This window comes from Arachis hypogaea, chromosome 17 (genome assembly GCF_003086295.3).
Source record: "Arachis hypogaea cultivar Tifrunner chromosome 17, arahy.Tifrunner.gnm2.J5K5, whole genome shotgun sequence".
Classification (NCBI taxonomy): Eukaryota; Viridiplantae; Streptophyta; class Magnoliopsida; order Fabales; family Fabaceae; genus Arachis; species Arachis hypogaea.
In genome coordinates this window covers 132432265-132438264 of record NC_092052.1, presented here as the reverse complement: position 1 = coordinate 132438264, position 6000 = coordinate 132432265, and positions in this window count along the sequence as shown.

Sequence of the window (6000 nt, the reverse complement as noted above, 5' to 3'; positions counted from 1 at the left end):
GGTAGAGTCCTTAAAACTAAGAAGCTTAACCCACGATACATAGAACCTTTCCAAATACTTAACAGAGTCGGTCTAGTAGCTTATCAAATAGCCCTTCCTCCTTATTTATCAAACCTTCATGATGTTTTTTTTATGTCTCGCAACTTAAGAAATATGTTCCCGATGATAGTCACGTTTCACAACCAGAAACAGTACAGTTATAAAATGATTTGACATATCAAGCATCACCAGTTCAGATCATGGAAAGAAGTGATAAGCAGCTAAGAGGCAAGACTGTTCGCTTAGTCAAAGTAGCATGGGAACCAAGAGGAGAAGAAGAGCACACTTGGGAACTGGAAGATAAGATGAAAGATAATTACCCGCATCTATTCTCAGGTAACTGAAATTTTGAGGGCAAAATTTTCTTTTAGGAGGGTAGAATGTAACAACCCCGATTTTCGAGTACGCTAGATCGTTTCTGAATACACGGATTTCTCCGAAAGATCAGTAAAGGGAATACCTCTTCTGTATCATCAAGCATCTCAATCCTCATTGTCATTATATTATCTTTAACTCAGGACCTTAGTTGAGACAAGCTCGATAACGCGGTCACGAAGAACCTAGTTTTTGAACCGTATCGGTTAGGGGTTTTGATTCGGTTTTTCGTAAATAGTCTCAGTTTGACAAACCAGACTCGATTTATGAGAGGAGAGAGATAATAGTATAATATATTAGTATTAGAAAATGCTTGAATGATATTATAAGGTTACCTGGTCTGTTTTAGTTAAAAACAGAAATCGGTTTAACCGGATTTACGGTTTACTGGTGCAGCTTAGCACCAGCACTCTCTGGTGACTTTAGCAATGCTAAGGCCTCATTATATATGTTCTATTCTCATAATAAATATGTTACTAGTATCATTTATGCTAGTAGCTCAGAAAATAATTTTTAGAGATGTTTTTACGAGTGTTCCGATACATCTAGTTTTAGTAGTTATACACCTGAGATATTTTAATATTATTTTAATCCACCTCCAAGCCAACCAATCACAACTCACCTTACACCCCCAAGACCTCCAAGGCTGTCTCATTTCATCATTTTGGCCGAAAATAACAAGAGAGAAAAGAGAGAAACTTTCAAGAACACTTAATCTTCAAAGCTTGATTTCTTTTGAACTAAAACTCAAATCAAAACTCCGTTTTCACCAAAATGATCCTCTCTTCTTCCTCTACATAACCATGTAACTTATCAAGGATGGAAATAAGGTGAGATGGCTGTCTCCCTCCCATTTCAATTCGGTTTTCAAGGAAAACCATGCAAAACATGTGTTTTCTTGATGTTCTTCCTTAGGAATCATGCTTAACTTGACTTGAGGGCCAAGAAATGTGAATTTTCAGCAAGTCTAAGGTGAGATATCTCTTCCTAACATACTGAGTGAGATTTGGTCAGTTGAGAGTTTTTGGATTTAAAGTTGTTCTTGATGTGATTTAGGAGGAAAAAGTGCTTAAGGACCACCTGAAAGTTTAACCGAATTAGGAGCAACAAAATCAGGTAGGGATTGACGAATTTAATCTTGATTGATTGTGTTTGAGTTGTGTGATTATGATATGGTTTGGTTATGCTTGAAATTGATTGTTTATATGAGTAATTCTTGTTGAAATTTTGGTGAAAATTTGATGAAATTTGATGATATTCAACTTTGAATTTGTGTTCTTCATGGCTGCTGGAAAAACGAACCCTAGACCTTAAATTGGGGTTCAATTTGTGTTAAAATCATGTAGAAAAGATGGGGTTTTAGTGGCTGCAAATTTATTATGAATTATGGTAAAAATCGGTTGCTGAAAAGACTGAAAAACGGGTAAAAACAGAGAAAGAATCTGAAGAATTTACGAAGAACACGAAGAACACTTTGAGTGTGGTGAAGAACAATGAAGAACACCTTTTAGATCTTAGAATGGGCAAGGAAGTAATTATTTTGGTGTTTGAGGGGTTATTTGGTAATTTCTGAAAGTTAGGGTGGTAAAAGTAGAAATATTAAAAGTTACGGGTGGTAAAAAGTGAATTTTAAAGGTTAAAGGTAAAGTTAAGGTAATTTTCGAAAATTTAATAATAAAATAATAAATAATAATAAAATATTAAATAATAATATTTAATTAAAAATAATATTTTAATAAAAATAATAAAATAATGCGGAAAAAGGCAGTTTTCTGTAAAAGCTTTAGAAAGACAACTTTAAGCGCAGAATCTCATAATTACCTTCATAAAATACTTAGGGAGTGGTAAAAACATATTAGTGAGGCAAAGATAAAGAAAAGATAAAAAGTTGAAGAAAAGATAAAAATCGAAGAAAAAGTCTGTAAAATTTTAACAACAGAGAAACAGACAGAGACTAGTGAACGAACTAGGGCAACATAGTTAGTTCTTGATTTGCGAATAGGGTTAGGTATTATATGAAAAGTAAAACTGTTTTAGTATAGACTTAATGAACCTATACTTGGGACAGACTAACTATTCATACCGAAATTTACATAAGCTTTAAATACATACGTTAAACAGAGAAATTAGAGCAGAGTAAAGAAACACAGAGAACAGAGTAACCAGAGCAGAATAAAGGGATACAGAGAAAAGATAAATCAGAGAAAAGTAAAAAGACAAAGAGAAAAGAGTAATGTGATAAAGAGAAATGGTTTGAATTAAGATGTTGTAAAAGTGAAAGATGTAAAGTTTGTACAGTATGATTGAACAGAGAAAGAAAGAGGTACTGCATAAGAATGTGAAAATGATGATGAATAATGAGAATGATTATGTAATGATTTGTTGCTTGAGGCAACCCAAGAGATATTTATTTGTTGCTTGAGGCAACCCAAGAGATGTGTTTATTCATTTGTTGCGTTAAGGCAACTCCAGATATACTTGTATGATCATCTGCTGCAGTGAGGCAGTCAGATAGATAATGGTGTGATCACTGAGAACGCTTTCCTACGGTACAGATCCATATTTTATTTCTGTAAGGCAGAGGGGTTATTTCCTGCTACAGAAGTACCGTGACCACCTGTTCCATTTCTGTAGTGGCAGAGGGGTTATTTCCTGTATACAGAAGGTGTGTCGGCATACATCCCTGCAGTGGCAGATGTGTTATTTCCTGCGTGCAGAGGACCCTGTGGTGGCAGAGGGGTTATTTCCTGTACACAGGGGTATAGCCAATAGGAAAGCCTTATCCAGACAGAGGTTGCTGGATAACGTCGGGAGCGGGTTAGTAACCGACAGATGAGCTCATTACCTGCACTAGGACTAGACATGCATCATTCTTGTCTGCGCATCATTCTCTAGTCACACACAGGAAGGAATGCAACAGAGAATGATGCACAGACAAGAATGATGCATGTCTAGTCCTAGTGCAGGTAATGAGCTCATTTGTCGGTTTCTACCCGCTCCCGACGTTATCCAGCAACCTCTGTCTGGATATGGCTTTCCTGTTGGCTATACCCCTGTGTACAGGAACTAACCCCTCTGCCACCATAGGGTCCACTGCACGCAGGAAATAACACATCTGCCACTGCAGGGTTGTATGCCGACACACCTTCTGTATACAGGAAATAACCCCTCTGCCACTACAGAAATGGAACAGGTGGTCACGGTACTTCTGTAGCAGGAAATAACCCCTCTGCCTTACAGAAATAAAATATGGATCTGTACCGCAGGAAAGCGTTTCTCAGTGGTTGCACCATTATCTATCTGACTGCTACAATGCAGTAGAGGAACATATAGATATCTCTGAGGTTGCCTTAATGCAACAGATGACCTCTCAATAGGTCCTCTACTCTTTATCATATTACTCTCTTCGCTTTGTCTCTTTATTCTGCTCTGTTTGTTCCTTTCTCTGCGCTTCCTCACTTTATTCTGCTTTCTCTATTTAACGTATGTATTTAAAGCTTATTTAAATTTCGGTATGATTAGTTAGCCTGCCCCAAGTATAGGTTCATTAAGTCTATACTGAAACAGTTTAACTTTTCATATAATACCTAACCCTATTCGCAAATCAAGAACTAACTATGTTGCCCTAGTTCGTTCGCTAGTCTCTGTCTGTTTCTCTGTTGTTAAAACTTTACAGACTTTTTCTTCGATTTTTATCTTTTCTTCAACTTTTTATCTTTTATTTATCTTTGCCTCACTAATATGTTTTTACCACTCCCTAGGTGTTTTATGAAGATAATTATGAAATTCTGCGCTTAAAGTTGTCTTTCTAAAGCTTTTACAGAAAACTGCCTTTTCCGCATTATTTTATTATTTTTATTAAAATATTATTTTTAATTAAATATTATTATTTAATATTTTATTATTATTTATTATTTTATTAATATATTTTCGAAAATTAACTTTACTTTAACCTTTAACCTTTAAAATTCACTTTTTACCACCCGTAACTTTTAATATTTCTACTTTTACCACCCTAACTTCCAGAAATTACCATATAACCCCTTAAACACCAAAAATTTTACTTCCTTGCCCTTTTATGAATCAAAAAGGTGTTCTTCATTGTTCTTCACCACACTCAAAGTGTTCTTCATGTTCTTCATAAATTCTTCAGATTCTTTCTCTGTTTTTACCCGTTTTTCAGTCTTTTCAGCAACCGATTTTTACTATAATTCATAATAAATTAGCAGCCACTAAAACCCCATCTTTTCTACATGATTTCAACACAAATTGAACCTCAATTTAAGCTTAGGGTTTCGTTTTTCCAGCTGCCCAAGAACATGAACTTTAAAGCTTGAATTTCATCAAATTTCATCAAAATTTCACCAAATTTTCACTAAGAATCAATCATATATGCAACCAATTTTTAGCACAGCCAAATAATACAACATTCACACATCTCAAACACAAATAATCAAGATTAATTTCGTGGCACCCTACCTGGTCTTGCTGCTCCTAATTCAATCAAACTTTCAGGTGGTCCTTAAGCACTTTTTCCTCTTAAATCACATCAAGAAAACACATATTTAAGCATGTTTCCTTGAAACTTAATCAAAAGAGAGATGGTACAGCCAACTCACCTTGATCCCAGCCTTGATAAGTCATATGATCATGTAGAGAAAGAAGAGAGGATCATTTTGGTCGGATTGGAATTTTGATTTGAGTTTTAGTTCAGCAGAAATCAAGCTTTGAAGATTTGGAACTAAGAACTTTTTTTCTCTTTTTCTCTCTACCTATTTTCGGCCACAAAGTGAAAATGAGCCAGCCTTGGGGGTTTTGGGGGTGTAGGGTGAGTTGTGATTGGTTGGCTTGGAGGTGGATTAAAATAATATTAAAATATCTCAGATGTATATCTACTAAAACTAGGTGTATCGGAACACTTGTGAAAACATCTCTAAAAATTATTTTCTGAGCTACTAGCATAAATGACACTAGTAACATATTTATTATGAGAATGAAACATGTATAATGAGGCCTTAGCATTGCTAAAGTCATCAGAGAGTGCTGGTGCTAAGCTGCACCAGTAAATTGTGAACCCGGTTAAACCGGTTTTCTATTTTTAACTAAAACTGACCAGATAACCTTATAATATTATTCAAGAAGCTTCTAATACTAATATAATGATAATATCATCCTATTTTTAAGCACTGTGTGTTAGGCGGACTTTTGCTATTTGGCGGTCCCAATTTTTTAGTCTGGCCACTTTTTTGGCGAGTTACGTGGGCCGGCCCGGCGGGTTTAGGCCTGTTTGCCACTCCTAGGGACAGGTAGGGCAAAAATCCGCCCCTACCCGTCCCATTGCCACCCCTATCTATGTTACACATTTCATTTCAAGTCTAAAAGTATAGTTATAGATAAATTAGTTATATCTATGATAAATATTTGTACAAAAATGTAAATCATAACATGTTACTAAAATAAAAATACTATTTTGTTTACTTAAATATTACTAAAATTTCTTTGAACACAACATTTGTTGTTGATGACTTTGGATTGCTGTCTTTGTCTAGAATTAGAACGTTCAGGTTATTGCGACTCTTAACTCTT